This window comes from Phyllobates terribilis, unplaced genomic scaffold, assembly GCF_046119375.1.
Source record: "Phyllobates terribilis strain yellow unplaced genomic scaffold, ASM4611937v1 Scaffold_3__8_contigs__length_932513732, whole genome shotgun sequence".
Classification (NCBI taxonomy): Eukaryota; Metazoa; Chordata; class Amphibia; order Anura; family Dendrobatidae; genus Phyllobates; species Phyllobates terribilis.
Genome location: NW_027362763.1, coordinates 33205533 through 33228528, shown reverse-complemented (window position 1 = coordinate 33228528; position 22996 = coordinate 33205533).

Sequence of the window (22996 nt, the reverse complement as noted above, 5' to 3'; positions counted from 1 at the left end):
TTCTTGTACATAGGAGCAGTATTATAGTAGTTATATTCTTGTACATAGGGGCAGTATTATAGTAGTTATATTCTTGTACATAGGGGCAGTATTATAGTAGTTATATTCTTGTACATAGGAGCAGTATTATAGTAGTTATATTCTTGTACATAGGGAGCAGTATTGTAGTAGTTATATTCTTGTACATAGGAGCAGTATTATAGTAGTTATATTCTTGTACATAGGAGCAGTATTATAGTAGATATATTCTTGTACATAGAGAGCGGTATTATAGTAGTTATATTCTTTTACATAGGAGCAGTATTATAGTAGTTATATTCTTGTACATAGGAGCAGTATTATAGTAGTTATATTCTTGTACATAGGGAGCAGTATTGTAGTAGTTATATTCTTGTACATAGGAGCAGTATTATAGTAGTTATATTCTTGTACATAGGGGCAGTATTATAGTAGTTATATTCTTGTACATAGGGGCAGTATTATAGCAGTTATATTCTTGTACATAGGGGCAGTATTATAGTAGTTATATTCTTGTACATAGGAGCAGTATTATAGTAGTTATATTCTTGTACATAGGGAGCAGTATTGTAGTATTTATATTCTTGTACATAGGAGCAGTATTATAGTAGTTATATTCTTGTACATAGGAGCAGTATTATAGTAGTTATATTCTTGTACATAGAGAGCAGTATTATAGTAGTTATATTCTTGTACATAGGAGCAGTATTATAGTAGTTATATTCTTGTACATAGGAGCAGTATTATAGTAGTTATATTCTTGTACATAGGGAGCAGTATTGCAGTAGTTATATTCTTGTACATAGGAGCAGTATTATAGTAGTTATATTCTTGTACATAGGGGCAGTATTATAGTAGTTATATTCTTGTACATAGGGGCAGTATTATAGTAGTTATATTCTTTTACATAGGAGCAGTATTATAGTAGTTATATTCTTGTACATAGGGAGCAGTATTGTAGTAATTATATTCTTGTACATAGGAGCAGTATTATAGTAGTTATATTCTTGTACATAGGAGCAGTATTATAGTAGATATATTCTTGTACATAGAGAGCGGTATTATAGTAGTTATATTCTTGTACATAGGAGCAGTATTATAGTAGTTATATTCTTGTACATAGGAGCAGTATTATAGTAGTTATATTCTTGTACATAGGGAGCAGTATTGTAGTAGTTATATTCTTGTACATAGGAGCAGTATTATAGTAGTTATATTCTTGTACATAGGGGCAGTATTATAGTAGTTATATTCTTGTACATAGGGGCAGTATTATAGTAGTTATATTCTTGTACATAGGGGCAGTATGATAGTAGTTATATTCTTGTACATAGGGGGCAGTATTATAGTAGTTATATTCTTGTACATAGGGGCAGTATTATAGTAGTTATATTCTTGTACATAGGGAGCAGTATTGTAGTAGTTATATTCTTGTACATAGGGGGCAGTATTATAGTAGTTATATTCTTGTACATAGGAGCAGTATTATAGTAGTTATATTCTTGTACATAGGGAGCAGTATTGTAGTAGATATATTCTTGTACATAGGAGCAGTATTATAGTAGTTATATTCTTGTACATAGGAGCAGTATTATAGTAGTTATATTCTTGTACATAGGGAGCAGTATTGTAGTAGTTATATTATTGTACATAGGAGCAGTATTATAGTAGTTATATTCTTGTACATAGGGAGCAGTATTGTAGTAGTTATATTCTTGTACATAGGGGGCAGTATTATAGTAGTTATATTCTTGTACATAGGAGCAGTATTATAGTAGTTATATTCTTGTACATAGGGAGCAGTATTGTAGTATTTATATTCTTGTACATAGGAGCAGTATTATAGTAGTTATATTCTTGTACATAGGAGCAGTATTATAGTAGTTATATTCTTGTACATAGAGAGCAGTATTATAGTAGTTATATTCTTGTACATAGGAGCAGTATTATAGTAGTTATATTCTTGTACATAGGAGCAGTATTATAGTAGTTATATTCTTGTACATAGGGAGCAGAATTGCAGTAGTTATATTCTTGTACATAGGAGCAGTATTATAGTAGTTATATTCTTGTACATAGGGGCAGTATTATAGTAGTTATATTCTTGTACATAGGGGCAGTATTATAGTCGTTATATTCTTGTACATAGGGAAAGTATTATAGTAGTTATATTCTTGTACATAGGGGGCAGTATTATAGTAGTTATATTCTTGTACATAGGGGCAGTATTATAGTAGTTATATTCTTGTACATAGGGAGCAGTATTGTAGTAGTTATATTCTTGTACATAGGGGGCAGTATTATAGTAGTTATATTCTTGTACATAGGAGCAGTATTATAGTAGTTATATTCTTGTACATAGGGAGCAGTATTGTAGTAGTTATATTCTTGTACATAGGAGCAGTATTATAGTAGTTATATTCTTGTACATAGGAGCAGTATTATAGTAGTTATATTCTTGTACATAGGGAGCAGTATTGTAGTAGTTATATTATTGTACATAGGAGCAGTATTATAGTAGTTATATTCTTGTACATAGGGGGCAGTATTATATTAGTTATATTCTTGTACATAGGGGCAGTATTATAGTAATTATATTCTTGTGCATAGGGAGCAGTATTGTAGTAGTTATATTCTTGTACATAGGGGCAGTATTATAGTAGTTATAATCTTGTACATAGGGGCAGTATTATAGTAGTTATGTTCTTGTACATAGGGGGGCAGTATTATAGTAGTTATATTCTTGTACATAGGGGCAGTATTATAGTAGTTATATTCTTGTATATAGGAGCAGTATTATAGTAGTTATATTCTTGTACATAGGAGCAGTATTATAGTAGTTATATTCTTGTACATAGGAGCAGTATTATAGTAGTTATATTCTTGTACATAGGGAGCAGTATTGTAGTAGTTATATTCTTGTACATATGGGGCAGTATTATAGTAGTTATATTCTTGTACATAGGAGCAGTATTATAGTAGTTATATTCTTGTACATAGGGAGCAGTATTGTAGTATTTATATTCTTGTACATAGGAGCAGTATTATAGTAGTTATATTCTTGTACATAGGAGCAGTATTATAGTAGTTATATTCTTGTACATAGGAGCAGTATTATAGTAGTTATATTCTTGTACATAGAGAGCAGTATTATAGTAGTTATATTCTTGTACATAGGAGCAGTATTATAGTAGTTATATTCTTGTACATAGGAGCAGTATTATAGTAGTTATATTCTTGTACATAGGGAGCAGTATTGCAGTAGTTATATTCTTGTACATAGGAGCAGTATTATAGTAGTTATATTCTTGTACATAGGGGCAGTATTATAGTAGTTATATTCTTGTACATAGGGGCAGTATTATAGTAGTTATATTCTTGTACATAGGAGCAGTATTATAGTAGTTATATTGTTGTACATAGGAGCAGTATTATAGTAGTTATATTCTTGTACATAGAGAGCAGTATTATAGTAGTTATATTCTTGTACATAGGAGCAGTATTATAGTAGTTATATTCTTGTACATAGGAGCAGTATTATAGTAGTTATATTCTTGTACATAGGAGCAGTATTATAGTAGTTATATTCTTGTACATAGAGAGCAGTATTATAGTAGTTATATTCTTGTACATAGGAGCAGTATTATAGTAGTTATATTCTTGTACATAGGAGCAGTATTATAGTAGTTATATTCTTGTACATAGGGAGCAGTATTGCAGTAGTTATATTCTTGTACATAGGAGCAGTATTATAGTAGTTATATTCTTGTACATAGGGGCAGTATTATAGTAGTTATATTCTTGTACATAGGGGCAGTATTATAGTAGTTATATTCTTGTACATAGGAGCAGTATTATAGTAGTTATATTCTTGTACATAGGGAGCAGTATTGTAGTATTTATATTCTTGTACATAGGAGCAGTATTATAGTAGTTATATTCTTGTACATAGGAGCAGTATTATAGTAGTTATATTCTTGTACATAGAGAGAAGTATTATAGTAGTTATATTCTTGTACATAGGAGCAGTATTATAGTAGTTATATTCTTGTACATAGGAGCAGTATTATAGTAGTTATATTCTTGTACATAGGGAGCAGTATTGCAGTAGTTATATTCTTGTACATAGGAGCAGTATTATAGTAGTTATATTCTTGTACATAGGGGCAGTATTATAGTAGTTATATTCTTGTACATAGGGGCAGTATTATAGTAGTTATATTCTTGTACATAGGAGCAGTATTATAGTAGTTATATTCTTGTACATAGGGAGCAGTATTGTAGTAGTTATATTCTTGTACATAGGAGCAGTATTATAGTAGTTATATTCTTGTACATAGGAGCAGTATTATAGTAGTTATATTCTTGTACATAGAGAGCGGTATTATAGTAGTTATATTCTTGTACATAGGAGCGGTATTATAGTAGTTATATTCTTGTACATAGGAGCAGTATTATAGTAGTTATATTCTTGTACATAGGGAGCAGTATTGTAGTAGTTATATTCTTGTACATAGGAGCAGTATTATAGTAGTTATATTCTTGTACATAGGGGCAGTATTATAGTAGTTATATTCTTGTACATAGGGGCAGTATTATAGTGTTATATTCTTGTACATAGGGGCAGTATTATAGTAGTTATATTCTTGTACATAGGGGGCAGTATTATAGTAGTTATATTCTTGTACATAGGGGCAGTATTATAGTAGTTATATTCTTGTACATAGGGAGCAGTATTGTAGTAGTTATATTCTTGTACATAGGGGGCAGTATTATAGTAGTTATATTCTTGTACATAGGAGCAGTATTATAGTAGTTATATTCTTGTACATAGGGAGCAGTATTGTAGTAGTTATATTCTTGTACATAGGAGCAGTATTATAGTAGTTATATTCTTGTACATAGAGAGCAGTATTATAGTAGTTATATTCTTGTACATAGGAGCAGTATTATAGTAGTTATATTCTTGTACATAGGAGCAGTATTATAGTAGTTATATTCTTGTACATAGGGAGCAGTATTGCAGTAGTTATATTCTTGTACATAGGAGCAGTATAATAGTAGTTATATTCTTGTACATAGGGGCAGTATTATAGTAGTTATATTCTTGTACATAGGGGCAGTATTATAGTAGTTATATTCTTGTACATAGGAGCAGTATTATAGTAGTTATATTCTTGTACATAGGGAGCAGTATTGTAGTATTTATATTCTTGTACATAGGAGCAGTATTATAGTAGTTATATTCTTGTACATAGGAGCAGTATTATAGTAGTTATATTCTTGTACATAGAGAGCAGTATTATAGTAGTTATATTCTTGTACATAGGAGCAGTATTATAGTAGTTATATTCTTGTACATAGGAGCAGTATTATAGTAGTTATATTCTTGTACATAGGGAGCAGTATTGCAGTAGTTATATTCTTGTACATAGGAGCAGTATTATAGTAGTTATATTCTTGTACATAGGGGCAGTATTATAGTAGTTATATTCTTGTACATAGGGGCAGTATTATAGTAGTTATATTCTTGTACATAGGAGCAGTATTATAGTTGTTATATTCTTGTACATAGGGAGCAGTATTGTAGTAGTTATATTCTTGTACATAGGAGCAGTATTATAGTAGTTATATTCTTGTACATAGGAGCAGTATTATAGTAGATATATTCTTGTACATAGAGAGCGGTATTATAGTAGTTATATTCTTGTACATAGGAGCAGTATTGTAGTAGTTATATTCTTGTACATAGGGGGCAGTATTATAGTAGTTATATTCTTGTACATAGGAGCAGTATTATAGTAGTTATATTCTTGTACATAGGGAGCAGTATTGTAGTAGTTATATTCTTGTACATAGGAGCAGTATTATAGTAGTTATATTCTTGTACATAGGAGCAGTATTATAGTAGTTATATTCTTGTACATAGGGAGCAGTATTGTAGTAGTTATATTATTGTACATAGGAGCAGTATTATAGTAGTTATATTCTTGTACATAGGGGCAGTATTATAGTAGTTATATTCTTGTACATAGGAGCAGTATTATAGTAGTTATATTCTTGTACATAGGAGCAGTATTATAGTAGTTATATTCTTGTACATAGGGGGCAGTATTATATTAGTTATATTCTTGTACATAGGGGCAGTATTATATTAATTATATTCTTGTGCATAGGGAGCAGTATTGTAGTAGTTATATTCTTGTACATAGGGGCAGTATTATAGTAGTTATATTCTTGTACATAGGGGCAGTTTTATAGTAGTTATGTTCTTGTACATAGGGGGGCAGTATTATAGTAGTTATATTCTTGTACATAGGGGCAGTATTATAGTAGTTAAATTCTTGTATATAGGAGCAGTATTATAGTAGTTATATTCTTGTACATAGGAGCAGTATTATAGTAATTATATTCTTGTACATAGGAGCAGTATTATAGTAGTTATATTCTTGTACATAGGGAGCAGTATTGTAGTAGTTATATTCTTGTACATATGGGGCAGTATTATAGTAGTTATATTCTTGTACATAGGAGCAGTATTATAGTAGTTATATTCTTGTACATAGGGAGCAGTATTGTAGTATTTATATTCTTGTACATAGGAGCAGTATTATAGTAGTTATATTCTTGTACATAGGAGCAGTATTATAGTAGTTATATTCTTGTACATAGAGAGCAGTATTATAGTAGTTATATTCTTGTACATAGGAGCAGTATTATAGTAGTTATATTCTTGTACATAGGAGCAGTATTATAGTAGTTATATTCTTGTACATAGGGAGCAGTATTGCAGTAGTTATATTCTTGTACATAGGAGCAGTATTATAGTAGTTATATTCTTGTACATAGAGGCAGTATTATAGTAGTTATATTCTTGTACATAGGGGCAGTATTATAGTAGTTATATTCTTGTACATAGGAGCAGTATTATAGTAGTTATATTCTTGTACATAGGGAGCAGTATTGTAGTAGTTATATTCTTGTACATAGGAGCAGTATTATAGTAGTTATATTCTTGTACATAGAGAGCAGTATTATAGTAGTTATATTCTTGTACATAGGAGCAGTATTATAGTAGTTATATTCTTGTACATAGGAGCAGTATTATAGTAGTTATATTCTTGTACATAGGGGCAGTATTATAGTAGTTATATTCTTGTACATAGGGGCAGTATTATAGTAGTTATATTCTTGTACATAGGAGCAGTATTATAGTAGTTATATTCTTGTACATAGGGGGCAGTATTATAGTAGTTATATTCTTGTACATAGGAGCAGTATTATAGTAGTTATATTCTTGTACATAGGGGCAGTATTATAGTAGTTATATTCTTGTGCATAGGGAGCAGTATTGTAGTAGTTATATTCTTGTACATAGGGGCAGTATTATAGTAGTTATATTCTTGTACATAGGGGCAGTATTATAGTAGTTATGTTCTTTTACATAGGGTGGCGGTATTATAGTAGTTATATTCTTGTATATAGGAGTAGTATTATAGTAGTTATATTCTTGTACATAGGAGCAGTATTATAGTAGTTATATTCTTGTACATAGGAGCAGTATTATAGTAGTTATATTCTTGTACATAGGGGGCAGTATTATAGTAGTTATATTCTTGTACATAGGGGCAGTATTATAGTAGTTAGATTCTTGTACATAGGAGCAGTATTATAGTAGTTATATTCTTGTACATAGGGAGCAGTATTGTAGTAGTTATATTCTTGTACATAGGAGCAGTATTATAGTAGTTATATTCTTGTACATAGGGAGCAGTATTGTAGTAGTTATATTCTTGTACATATGGGGCAGTATTATAGTAGTTATATTCTTGTACATAGGAGCAGTATTATAGTAGTTATATTCTTGTACATAGGGAGCAGTATTGTAGTATTTATATTCTTGTACATAGGAGCAGTATTATAGTAGTTATGTTCTTGTACATAGGAGCAGTATTATAGTAGTTATATTCTTGTACATAGAGAGCAGTATTATAGTAGTTATATTCTTGTACATAGGAGCAGTATTATAGTAGTTATATTCTTGTACATAGGAGCAGTATTATAGTAGTTATATTCTTGTACATAGGGAGCAGTATTGCAGTAGTTATATTCTTGTACATAGGAGCAGTATTATAGTAGTTATATTCTTGTACATAGGGGCAGTATTATAGTAGTTATATTCTTGTACATAGGGGCAGTATTATAGTAGTTATATTCTTGTACATAGGAGCAGTATTATAGTAGTTATATTCTTGTACATAGGGAGCAGTATTGTAGTAGTTATATTCTTGTACATAGGAGCAGTATTATAGTAGTTATATTCTTGTACATAGAGAGCAGTATTATAGTAGTTATATTCTTGTACATAGGAGCAGTATTATAGTAGTTATATTCTTGTACATAGGAGCAGTATTATAGTAGTTATATTCTTGTACATAGGGGCAGTATTATAGTAGTTATATTCTTGTACATAGGGGCAGTATTATAGTAGTTATATTCTTGTACATAGGAGCAGTATTATAGTAGTTATATTCTTGTACATAGGGGGCAGTATTATAGTAGTTATATTCTTGTACATAGGAGCAGTATTATAGTAGTTATATTCTTGTACATAGGGGCAGTATTATAGTAGTTATATTCTTGTGCATAGGGAGCAGTATTGTAGTAGTTATATTCTTGTACATAGGGGCAGTATTATAGTAGTTATATTCTTGTACATAGGGGCAGTATTATAGTAGTTATGTTCTTTTACATAGGGGGGCGGTATTATAGTAGTTATATTCTTGTATATAGGAGTAGTATTATAGTAGTTATATTCTTGTACATAGGAGCAGTATTATAGTAGTTATATTCTTGTACATAGGAGCAGTATTATAGTAGTTATATTCTTGTACATAGGGGGCAGTATTATAGTAGTTATATTCTTGTACATAGGGGCAGTATTATAGTAGTTAGATTCTTGTACATAGGAGCAGTATTATAGTAGTTATATTCTTGTACATAGGGGCAGTATTATAGTAGTTATATTCTTGTACATAGGAGCAGTATTATAGTAGTTATATTCTTGTACATAGGAGCAGTATTATAGTAGTTATATTCTTGTACATAGGGAGCAGTATTGTAGTAGTTATATTCTTGTACATAGGGGGCAGTATTATAGTAGTTATATTCTTGTACATAGGATCAGTATTATAGTAGTTATATTCTTGTACATAGGGAGCAGTATTGTAGTAGTTATATTCTTGTACATAGGAGCAGTATTATAGTAGTTATATTCTTGTACATAGGAGCAGTATTATAGTAGTTATATTCTTGTACATAGAGAGCAGTATTATAGTAGTTATATTCTTGTACATAGGAGCAGTATTATAGTAGTTATATTCTTGTACATAGGAGCAGTATTATAGTAGTTATATTCTTGTACATAGGGAGCAGTATTGTAGTAGTTATATTCTTGTACATAGGAGCAGTATTATAGTAGTTATATTCTTGTACATAGGAGCAGTATTATAGTAGTTATATTCTTGTACATAGGGGCAGTATTATAGTAGTTATATTCTTGTACATAGGGGCAGTATTATAGTAGTTATATTCTTGTACATAGGAGCAGTATTATAGTAGTTATATTCTTGTACATAGGGGGCAGTATTATAGTAGTTATATTCTTGTACATAGGAGCAGTATTATAGTAGTTATATTCTTGTACATAGGGGCAGTATTATAGTAGTTATATTCTTGTGCATAGGGAGCAGTATTGTAGTAGTTATATTCTTGTACATAGGGGCAGTATTATAGTAGTTATATTCTTGTACATAGGGGCAGTATTATAGTAGTTATGTTCTTTTACATAGGGGGGCGGTATTATAGTAGTTATATTCTTGTATATAGGAGTAGTATTATAGTAGTTATATTCTTGTACATAGGAGCAGTATTATAGTAGTTATATTCTTGTACATAGGAGCAGTATTATAGTAGTTATATTCTTGTACATAGGAGCAGTATTATAGTAGTTATATTCTTGTACATAGGAGCAGTATTATAGTAGTTATATTCTTGTACATAGAGAGCAGTATTATAGTAGTTATATTCTTGTACATAGGAGCAGTATTATAGTAGTTATATTCTTGTACATAGGAGCAGTATTATAGTAGTTATATTCTTGTACATAGGGAGCAGTATTGTAGTAGTTATATTCTTGTACATAGGAGCAGTATTATAGTAGTTATATTCTTGTACATAGGGGCAGTATTATAGTAGTTATATTCTTGTACATAGGGGCAGTATTATAGTAGTTATATTCTTGTACTTAGGAGCAGTATTATAGTAGTTATATTCTTGTACATAGGGGGCAGTATTATAGTAGTTATATTCTTGTACATAGGGGCAGTAATATAGTAGTTATATTCTTGCACATAGGAGCAGTATTATAGTAGTTATATTCTTGTACATAGGGGGCAGTATTATAGTAGTTATATTCTTGTACATAGGGGCAGTATTATAGTAGTTATATTCTTGTACATAGGGAGCAGTATTATAGTAGTTATATTCTTGTACATGGGGGGCACTATTATAGTAGTTATATTCTTGTACATAGGAGCAGTATTATAGTAGTTATATTCTTGTACATAGGAGCAGTATTATAGTAGTTATATTCTTGTACATAGGAGCAGTATTATAGTAGTTATATTCTTGTACATAGGGGGCAGTATTATAGTAGTTATATTCTTGTACATAGGAGCAGTATTATAGTAGTTATATTCTTGTACATAGGAGCAGTATTATAGTAGTTATATTCTTGTACATAGGAGCAGTATTATAGTAGTTATATTCTTGTACATAGGGGGCAGTATTATAGTAGTTATATTCTTGTACATAGGAGCAGTATTATAGTAGTTATATTCTTGTACATAGGAGCAGTATTATAGTAGTTATATTCTTGTACATAGGAGCAGTATTATAGTAGTTATATTCTTGTACATAGGGGCAGTATTATAGTAGTTATATTCTTGTACATAGGAGCAGTATTATAGTAGTTATATTCTTGTACATAGGGGGCAGTATTATAGTAGTTATATTCTTGTACATAGGGGCAGTATTATAGTAGTTATATTCTTGCACATAGGAGCAGTATTATAGTAGCTATATTCTTGTACATAGGGGGCAGTATTATAGTAGTTATATTCTTGTACATAGGGGCAGTATTATAGTAGTTATATTCTTGTACATAGGGAGCAGTATTATAGTAGTTATATTCTTGTACATAGGGGGCAGTATTATAGTAGTTATATTCTTGTACATAGGAGCAGTATTATAGTAGTTATATTCTTGTACATAGGAGCAGTATTATAGTAGTTATATTTTTGTACATAGGAGCAGTATTATAGTAGTTATATTCTTGTACATAGGGGGCAGTATTATATTAGTTATATTCTTGTACATAGGGGCAGTATTATAGTAATTATATTCTTGTGCATAGGGAGCAGTATTGTAGTAGTTATATTCTTGTACATATTGGCAGTATTATAGTAGTTATATTCTTATACATAGGGGCAGTATTATAGTAATTATATTCTTGTGCATAGGGAGCAGTATTGTAGTAGTTATATTCTTGTACATAGGGGCAGTATTATAGTAGTTATATTCTTGTACATAGGAGCAGTATTATAGTAGTTATATTCTTGTACATAGAGAGCGGTATTATAGTAGTTATATTCTTGTACATAGGAGCAGTATTATAGTAGTTATATTCTTGTACATAGGAGCAGTATTATAGTAGTTATATTCTTGTACATAGGGAGCAGTATTGTAGTAGTTATATTCTTGTACATAGGAGCAGTATTATAGTAGTTATATTCTTGTACATAGGGGCAGCATTATAGTAGTTATATTCTTGTACATAGGGGCAGTATTATAGTAGTTATATTCTTGTACATAGGGGCAGTATTATAGTAGTTATATTCTTGTACATAGGGTTCAGTATTATAGTAGTTATATTCTTGTACATAGGGGCAGTATTATAGTAGTTATATTCTTGTACATAGGGAGCAGTATTGTAGTAGTTATATTCTTGTACATAGGGGAAAGTATTATAGTAGTTATATTCTTGTACATAGGAGCAGTATTATAGTAGTTATATTCTTGTACATAGGGAGCAGTATTTTAGTAGTTATATTCTTGTACATAGGAGCAGTATTATAGTAGTTATATTCTTGTACATAGGAGCAGTATTATAGTAGTTATATTCTTGTACATAGGGAGCAGTATTGTAGTAGTTATATTATTGTACATAGGAGCAGTATTATAGTAGTTATATTCTTGTACATAGGGGCAGTATTATAGTAGTTATATTCTTGTACATAGGAGCAGTATTATAGTAGTTATATTCTTGTACATAGGAGCAGTATTATAGTAGTTATATTCTTGTACATAGGGGGCAGTATTATATTAGTTATATTCTTGTACATAGGGGCAGTATTATAGTAATTATATTCTTGTGCATAGGGAGCAGTATTGTAGTAGTTATATTCTTGTACATAGGGGCAGTATTATAGTAGTTATATTCTTGTACATAGGGGCAGTATTATAGTAGTTATGTTCTTGTACATAGGGGGGCAGTATTATAGTAGTTATATTCTTGTACATAGGGGCAGTATTATAGTAGTTATATTCTTGTATCTAGGAGCAGTATTATAGTAGTTATATTCTTGTACATAGGAGCAGTATTATAGTAGTTATATTCTTGTACATAGGAGCAGTATTATAGTAGTTATATTCTTGTACATAGGGAGCAGTATTGTAGTAGTTATATTCTTGTACATATGGGGCAGTATTATAGTAGTTATATTCTTGTACATAGGAGCAGTATTATAGTAGTTATATTCTTGTACATAGGGAGCAGTATTGTAGTATTTATATTCTTGTACATAGGAGCAGTATTATAGTAGTTATATTCTTGTACATAGGAGCAGTATTATAGTAGTTATATTCTTGTACATAGAGAGCAGTATTATAGTAGTTATATTCTTGTACATAGGAGCAGTATTATAGTAGTTATATTCTTGTACATAGGGAGCAGTATTATAGTAGTTATATTCTTGTACATAGGGAGCAGTATTGCAGTAGTTATATTCTTGTACATAGGAGCAGTATTATAGTAGTTATATTCCTGTACATAGGGGCAGTATTATAGTAGTTATATTCTTGTACATAGGGGCAGTATTATAGTAGTTATATTCTTGTACATAGGAGCAGTATTATAGTAGTTATATTCTTGTACATAGGGAGCAGTATTGTAGTAGTTATATTCTTGTACATAGGAGCAGTATTATAGTAGTTATATTCTTGTACATAGGAGCAGTATTATAGTAGTTATATTCTTGTACATAGAGAGCGGTATTATAGTAGTTATATTCTTGTACATAGGAGCAGTATTATAGTAGTTATATTCTTGTACATAGGAGCAGTATTATAGTAGTTATATTCTTGTACATAGGGAGCAGTATTGTAGTAGTTATATTCTTGTACATAGGAGCAGTATTATAGTAGTTATATTCTTGTACATAGGGGCAGTATTATAGTAGTTATATTCTTGTACATAGGGGCAGTATTATAGTAGTTATATACTTGTACATAGGGGCAGTATTATAGTAGTTATATTCTTGTACATAGGGGGCAGTATTATAGTAGTTATATTCTTGTACATAGGGGCAGTATTATAGTAGTTATATTCTTGTACATAGGGAGCAGTATTGTAGTAGTTATATTCTTGTACATAGGGGGCAGTATTATAGTAGTTATATTCTTGTACATAGGAGCAGTATTATAGTAGTTATATTCTTGTACATAGGGAGCAGTATTGTAGTAGTTATATTCTTGTACATAGGAGCAGTATTATAGTAGTTATATTCTTGTACATAGGAGCAGTATTATAGTAGTTATATTCTTGTACATAGGGAGCAGTATTGTAGTAGTTACATTATTGTACATAGGAGCAGTATTATAGTAGTTATATTCTTGTACATAGGGGCAGTATTATAGTAGTTATATTCTTGTACATAGGAGCAGTATTATAGTAGTTATATTCTTGTACATAGGAGCAGTATTATAGTAGTTATATTCTTGTACATAGGGGGCAGTATTATATTAGTTATATTCTTGTACATAGGGGCAGTATTATAGTAATTATATTCTTGTGCATAGGGAGCAGTATTGTAGTAGTTATATTCTTGTACATAGGGGCAGTATTATAGTAGTTATATTCTTGTACATAGGGGCAGTATTATAGTAGTTATGTTCTTGTACATAGGGGGGCAGTATTATAGTAGTTATATTCTTGTACATAGGGGCAGTATTATAGTAGTTATATTCTTGTATATAGGAGCAGTATTATAGTAGTTATATTCTTGTACATAGGAGCAGTATTATAGTAGTTATATTCTTGTACATAGGAGCAGTATTATAGTAGTTATATTCTTGTACATAGGGAGCAGTATTGTAGTAGTTATATTCTTGTACATATGGGGCAGTATTATAGTAGTTATATTCTTGTACATAGGAGCAGTATTATAGTAGTTATATTCTTGTACATAGGGAGCAGTATTGTAGTATTTATATTCTTGTACATAGGAGCAGTATTATAGTAGTTATATTCTTGTACATAGGAGCAGTATTATAGTAGTTATATTCATGTACATAGAGAGCAGTATTATAGTAGTTATATTCTTGTACATAGGAGCAGTATTATAGTAGTTATATTCTTGTACATAGGAGCAGTATTATAGTAGTTATATTCTTGTACATAGGGAGCAGTATTGCAGTAGTTATATTCTTGTACATAGGAGCAGTATTATAGTAGTTATATTCTTGTACATAGGGGCAGTATTATAGTAGTTATATTCTTGTACATAGGGGCAGTATTATAGTAGTTATATTCTTGTACATAGGAGCAGTATTATAGTAGTTATATTCTTGTACATAGGAGCAGTATTATAGTAGTTATATTCTTGTACACAGGAGCAGTATTATAGTAGTTATATTCTTGTACATAGGAGCAGTATTATAGTAGTTATATTCTTGTACATAGGGGGCAGTATTATAGTAGTTATATTCTTGTACATAGGAGCAGTATTATAGTAGTTGTATTCTTGTACATAGGAGCAGTATTATAGTAGTTATATTCTTGTACATAGGGGCAGTATTATAGTAGTTATATTCTTGTACATAGGGGCAGTATTATAGTAGTTATATTCTTGTACATAGGGGCAGTATTATAGTAGTTATATTCTTGTACATAGGGGCAGTATTATAGTAGTTATATTCTTGTACATAGGGGGCAGTATTATAGTAGTTATATTCTTGTACATAGGGGCAGTATTATAGTAGTTATATTCTTGTACATAGGGAGCAGTATTGTAGTAGTTATATTCTTGTACATAGGGGGCAGTATTATAGTAGTTATATTCTTGTACATAGGAGCAGTATTATAGTAGTTATATTCTTGTACATAGGGAGCAGTATTGTAGTAGTTATATTCTTGTACATAGGAGCAGTATTATAGTAGTTATATTCTTGTACATAGGAGCAGTATTATAGTAGTTATATTCTTGTACATAGGGAGCAGTATTGTAGTAGTTATATTATTGTACATAGGAGCAGTATTATAGTAGTTATATTCTTGTACATAGGGGCAGTATTATAGTAGTTATATTCTTGTACATGGGAGCAGTACTATAGTAGTTATATTCTTGTACATAGGAGCAGTATTATAGTAGTTATATTCTTGTACATAGGGGGCAGTATTATATTAGTTATATTCTTGTACATAGGGGCAGTATTATAGTAATTATATTCTTGTGCATAGGGAGCAGTATTGTAGTAGTTATATTCTTGTACATAGGGGCAGTATTATAGTAGTTATATTCTTGTACATAGGGGCAGTATTATAGTAGTTATGTTCTTGTACATAGGGGGGCAGTATTATAGTAGTTATATTCTTGTACATAGGGGCAGTATTATAGTAGTTATATTCTTGTATATAGGAGCAGTATTATAGTAGTTATATTCTTGTACATAGGAGCAGTATTATAGTAGTTATATTCTTGTACATAGGAGCAGTATTATAGTAGTTATATTCTTGTACATAGGAAGCAGTATTGTAGTAGTTATATTCTTGTACATAGGGGGCAGTATTATAGTAGTTGTATTCTTGTACATAGGAGCAGTATTATAGTAGTTATATTCTTGTACATAGGGAGCAGTATTGTAGTATTTATATTCTTGTACATAGGAGCAGTATTATAGTAGTTATATTCTTGTACATAGGAGCAGTATTATAGTAGTTATATTCTTGTACATAGAGAGCAGTATTATAGTAGTTATATTCTTGTACATAGGAGCAGTATTACAGTAGTTATATTCTTGTACATAGGAGCAGTATTATAGTAGTTATATTCTTGTACATAGGGGCATTATTATAGTAGTTATATTCTTGTACATAGGGGCATTATTATAGTAGTTATATTCTTGTACATAGGAGCAGTATTATAGTAGTTATATTCTTGTACATAGGGAGCAGTATTATAGTAGTTATATTCTTGTACATAGGGAGCAGTATTGCAGTAGTTATATTCTTGTACATAGGAGCAGTATTATAGTAGTTATATTCCTGTACATAGGGGCAGTATTATAGTAGTTATATTCTTGTACATAGGGGCAGTATTATAGTAGTTATATTCTTGTACATAGGAGCAGTATTATAGTAGTTATATTCTTGTACATAGGGAGCAGTATTGTAGTAGTTATATTCTTGTACATAGGAGCAGTATTATAGTAGTTTTATTCTTGTACATAGGAGCAGTATTATAGTAGTTATATTCTTGTACATAGAGAGCGGTATTATAGTAGTTATATTCTTGTACATAGGAGCAGTATTATAGTAGTTATATTCTTGTACATAGGAGCAGTATTATAGTAGTTATATTCTTGTACATAGGGAGCAGTATTGTAGTAGTTATATTCTTGTACATAGGAGCAGTATTATAGTAGTTATATTCTTGTACATAGGGGCAGTATTATAGTAGTTATATTCTTGTACATAGGGGCAGTATTATAGTAGTTATATACTTGTACATAGGGGCAGTATTATAGTAGTTATATTCTTGTACATAGGGGGCAGTATTATAGTAGTTATATTCTTGTACATAGGGGCAGTATTATAGTAGTTATATTCTTGTACATAGGGAGCAGTATTGTAGTAGTTATATTCTTGTACATAGGGGGCAGTATTATAGTAGTTATATTCTTGTACATAGGAGCAGTATTATAGTAGTTATATTCTTGTACATAGGGAGCAGTATTGTAGTAGTTATATTCTTGTACATAGGAGCAGTATTATAGTAGTTATATTCTTGTACATAGGAGCAGTATTATAGTAGTTATATTCTTGTACATAGGGAGCAGTATTGTAGTAGTTACATTATTGTACATAGGAGCAGTATTATAGTAGTTATATTCTTGTACATAGGGGCAGTATTATAGTAGTTATATTCTTGTACATAGGAGCAGTATTATAGTAGTTATATTCTTGTACATAGGAGCAGTATTATAGTAGTTATATTCTTGTACATAGGGGGCAGTATTATATTAGTTATATTCTTGTACATAGGGGCAGTATTATAGTAATTATATTCTTGTGCATAGGGAGCAGTATTGTAGTAGTTATATTCTTGTACATAGGGGCAGTATTATAGTAGTTATATTCTTGTACATAGGGGCAGTATTATAGTAGTTATGTTCTTGTACATAGGGGGGCAGTATTATAGTAGTTATATTCTTGTACATAGGGGCAGTATTATAGTAGTTATATTCTTGTATATAGGAGCAGTATTATAGTAGTTATATTCTTGTACATAGGAGCAGTATTATAGTAGTTATATTCTTGTACATAGGAGCAGTATTATAGTAGTTATATTCTTGTACATAGGGAGCAGTATTGTAGTAGTTATATTCTTGTACATATGGGGCAGTATTATAGTAGTTATATTCTTGTACATAGGAGCAGTATTATAGTAGTTATATTCTTGTACATAGGGAGCAGTATTGTAGTATTTATATTCTTGTACATAGGAGCAGTATTATAGTAGTTATATTCTTGTACATAGGAGCAGTATTATAGTAGTTATATTCATGTACATAGAGAGCAGTATTATAGTAGTTATATTCTTGTACATAGGAGCAGTATTATAGTAGTTATATTCTTGTACATAGGAGCAGTATTATAGTAGTTATATTCTTGTACATAGGGAGCAGTATTGCAGTAGTTATATTCTTGTACATAGGAGCAGTATTATAGTAGTTATATTCTTGTACATAGGGGCAGTATTATAGTAGTTATATTCTTGTACATAGGGGCAGTATTATAGTAGTTATATTCTTGTACATAGGAGCAGTATTATAGTAGTTATATTCTTGTACATAGGAGCAGTATTATAGTAGTTATATTCTTGTACACAGGAGCAGTATTATAGTAGTTATATTCTTGTACATAGGAGCAGTATTATAGTAGTTATATTCTTGTACATAGGGGGCAGTATTATAGTAGTTATATTCTTGTACATAGGAGCAGTATTATAGTAGTTGTATTCTTGTACATAGGAGCAGTATTATAGTAGTTATATTCTTGTACATAGGGGCAGTATTATAGTAGTTATATTCTTGTACATAGGGGCAGTATTATAGTAGTTATATTCTTGTACATAGGGGCAGTATTATAGTAGTTATATTCTTGTACATAGGGGGCAGTATTATAGTAGTTATATTCTTGTACATAGGGGCAGTATTATAGTAGTTATATTCTTGTACATAGGGAGCAGTATTGTAGTAGTTATATTCTTGTACATAGGGGGCAGTATTATAGTAGTTATATTCTTGTACATAGGAGCAGTATTATAGTAGTTATATTCTTGTACATAGGGAGCAGTATTGTAGTAGTTATATTCTTGTACATAGGAGCAGTATTATAGTAGTTATATTCTTGTACATAGGAGCAGTATTATAGTAGTTATATTCTTGTACATAGGGAGCAGTATTGTAGTAGTTATATTATTGTACATAGGAGCAGTATTATAGTAGTTATATTCTTGTACATAGGGGCAGTATTATAGTAGTTATATTCTTGTACATGGGAGCAGTATTATAGTAGTTATATTCTTGTACATAGGAGCAGTATTATAGTAGTTATATTCTTGTACATAGGGGGCAGTATTATATTAGTTATATTCTTGTACATAGGGGCAGTATTATAGTAATTATATTCTTGTGCATAGGGAGCAGTATTGTAGTAGTTATATTCTTGTACATAGGGGCAGTATTATAGTAGTTATATTCTTGTACATAGGGGCAGTATTATAGTAGTTATGTTCTTGTACATAGGGGGGCAGTATTATAGTAGTTATATTCTTGTACATAGGGGCAGTATTATAGTAGTTATATTCTTGTATATAGGAGCAGTATTATAGTAGTTATATTCTTGTACATAGGAGCAGTATTATAGTAGTTATATTCTTGTACATAGGAGCAGTATTATAGTAGTTATATTCTTGTACATAGGAAGCAGTATTGTAGTAGTTATATTCTTGTACATAGGGGGCAGTATTATAGTAGTTGTATTCTTGTACATAGGAGCAGTATTATAGTAGTTATATTCTTGTACATAGGGAGCAGTATTGTAGTATTTATATTCTTGTACATAGGAGCAGTATTATAGTAGTTATATTCTTGTACATAGGAGCAGTATTATAGTAGTTATATTCTTGTACATAGAGAGCAGTATTATAGTAGTTATATTCTTGTACATAGGAGCAGTATTACAGTAGTTATATTCTTGTACATAGGAGCAGTATTATAGTAGTTATATTCTTGTACATAGGGGCATTATTATAGTAGTTATATTCTTGTACATAGGGGCAGTATTATAGTAGTTATATTCTTGTACATAGGGGCAGTATTATAGTAGTTATATTCTTGTACATAGGGGGCAGTATTATAGTAGTTATATTCTTGTACATAGGGGCAGTATTATAGTAGTTATATTCTTGTACATAGGGAGCAGTATTATAGTAGTTATGTTCTTGTACATAGGGGGGCAGTATTATAGTAGTTATATTCTTGTACATAGGGGCAGTATTATAGTAGTTATATTCTTGTATATAGGAGCAGTATTATAGTAGTTATATTCTTGTACATAGGAGCAGTATTATAGTAGTTATATTCTTGTACATAGGAGCAGTATTATAGTAGTTATATTCTTGTACATAGGGAGCAGTATTGTAGTAGTTATATTCTTGTACATATGGGGCAGTATTATAGTAGTTATATTCTTGTACATAGGAGCAGTATTATAGTAGTTATATTCTTGTACATAGGGAGCAGTATTGTAGTATTTATATTATTGTACATAGGAGCAGTATTATAGTAGTTATATTCTTGTACATAGGAGCAGTATTATAGTAGTTATATTCTTGTACATAGAGAGCAGTATTATAGTAGTTATATTCTTGTACATAGGAGCAGTATTATAGTAGTTATATTCTTGTACATAGGAGCAGTATTATAATAGTTATATTCTTGTACATAGGGAGAAGTATTGCAGTAGTTATATTCTTGTACATAGGAGCAGTATTATAGTAGTTATATTCTTGTACATAGGGGCAGTATTATAGTAGTTATATTCTTGTACATAGGGGCAGTATTATAGTAGTTATATTCTTGTACATAGGAGCAGTATTATAGTAGTTATATTCTTGTACATAGGGAGCAGTATTGTAGTAGTTATATTCTTGTACATAGGAGCAGTATTATAGTAGTTATATTCTTGTACATAGGAGCAGTATTATAGTAGTTATATTCTTGTACATAGAGAGCGGTATTATAGTAGTTATATTCTTGTACATAGGAGCAGTATTATAGTAGTTATATTCTTGTACATAGGAGCAGTATTATAGTAGTTATATTCTTGTACATAGGGAGCAGTATTGTAGTAGTTATATTCTTGTACATAGGAGCAGTATTATAGTAGTTATATTTTTGTACATAGGGGCAGTATTATAGTAGTTATATTCTTGTACATAGGGGCAGTATTATAGTAGTTATATTCTTGTACATAGGAGCAGTATTATAGTAGTTATATTCTTGTACATAGGGTGCAGTATTATAGTAGTTATATTTTTGTACATAGGAGCAGTATTATAGTAGTTATATTCTTGTACATAGGGGCAGTATTATAGTAGTTATATTCTTGTGCATAGGGAGCAGTATTGTAGTAGTTATATTCTTGTACATAGGGGTAGTATTATAGTAGTTATATTCTTGTACATAGGGGCAGCATTATAGTAGTTATGTTCTTTTACATAGGGGGGCAGTATTATAGTAGTTATATTCTTGTATATAGGAGTAGTATTATAGTAGTTATATTCTTGTACATAGGGGCAGTATTATAGTAGTTATATTCTTGTACATAGGAGCAGTATTACAGTAGTTATATTTTTGTACATAGGAGCAGTATTATAGTAGTTATATTCTTGTACATAGGGGGCAGTATTATATTAGTTATATTCTTGTACATAGGGGCAGTATTATAGTAATTATATTCTTGTGCATAGGGAGCAGTATTGTAGTAGTTATATTCTTGTACATAGGGGCAGTATTATAGTAGTTATATTCTTGTACATAGGGGCAGTATTATAGTAGTTATGTTCTTGTACATAGGGGGGCAGTATTATAGTAGTTATATTCTTGTACATAGGGTTAGTATTATAGTAGTTATATTCTTGTAAATAGGAGCAGTATTATAGTAGTTATATTCTTGTACATAGGAGCAGTATTATAGTAGTTATATTCTTGTACATAGGAGCAGTATTATAGTAGTTATATTCTTGTACATAGGGAGCAGTATTGTAGTAGTTATATTCTTGTACATAGGGGGCAGTATTATAGTAGTTATATTCTTGTACATAGGAGCAGTATTATAGTAGTTATATTCTTGTACATAGGGAGCAGTATTGTAGTATTTATATTCTTGTACAAAGGAGCAGTATTATAGTAGTTATATTCTTGTACATAGGAACAGTATTATAGTAGTTATATTCTTGTACATAGAGAGCAGTATTATAGTAGTTATATTCTTGTACATAGGAGCAGTATTATAGTAGTTATATTCTTGTACATAGGAGCAGTATTATAGTAGTTATATTGTTGTACATAGGGAGCAGTATTGTAGTAGTTATATTCTTGTACATAGGAGCAGTATTATAGTAGTTATATTCTTGTACATAGGGGCAGTATTATAGTAGTTATATTCTTGTACATAGGGGCAGTATTATAGTAGTTATATTCTTGTACATAGGAGCAGTATTATAGTAGTTATATTCTTGTACATAGGGAGCAGTATTGTAGTAGTTATATTCTTGTACATAGGAGCAGTATTATAGTAGTTATATTCTTGTACATAGGAGCAGTATTATAGTAGTAATATTCTTGTACATAGAGAGCAGTATTATAGTAGTTATATTCTTGTACATAGGAGCAGTATTATAGTAGTTATATTCTTGTACATAGGAGCAGTATTATAGTAGTTATATTCTTGTACATAGGGAGCAGTATTGTAGTAGTTATATTCTTGTACATAGGAGCAGTATTATAGTAGTTATATTCTTGTACATAGGGGCAGTATTATAGTAGTTATATTCTTGTACATAGGGGCAGTATTATAGTAGTTATATTCTTGTACATAGGAGCAGTATTATAATAGTTATATTCTTGTACATAGGGGGCAGTATTATAGTAGTTATATTCTTGTACATAGGAGCAGTATTATAGTAGTTATATTCTTGTACATAGGGGCAGTATTATAGTAGTTATATTCTTGTGCATAGGGAGCAGTATTGTAGTAGTTATATTCTTGTACATAGGGGCAGTATTATAG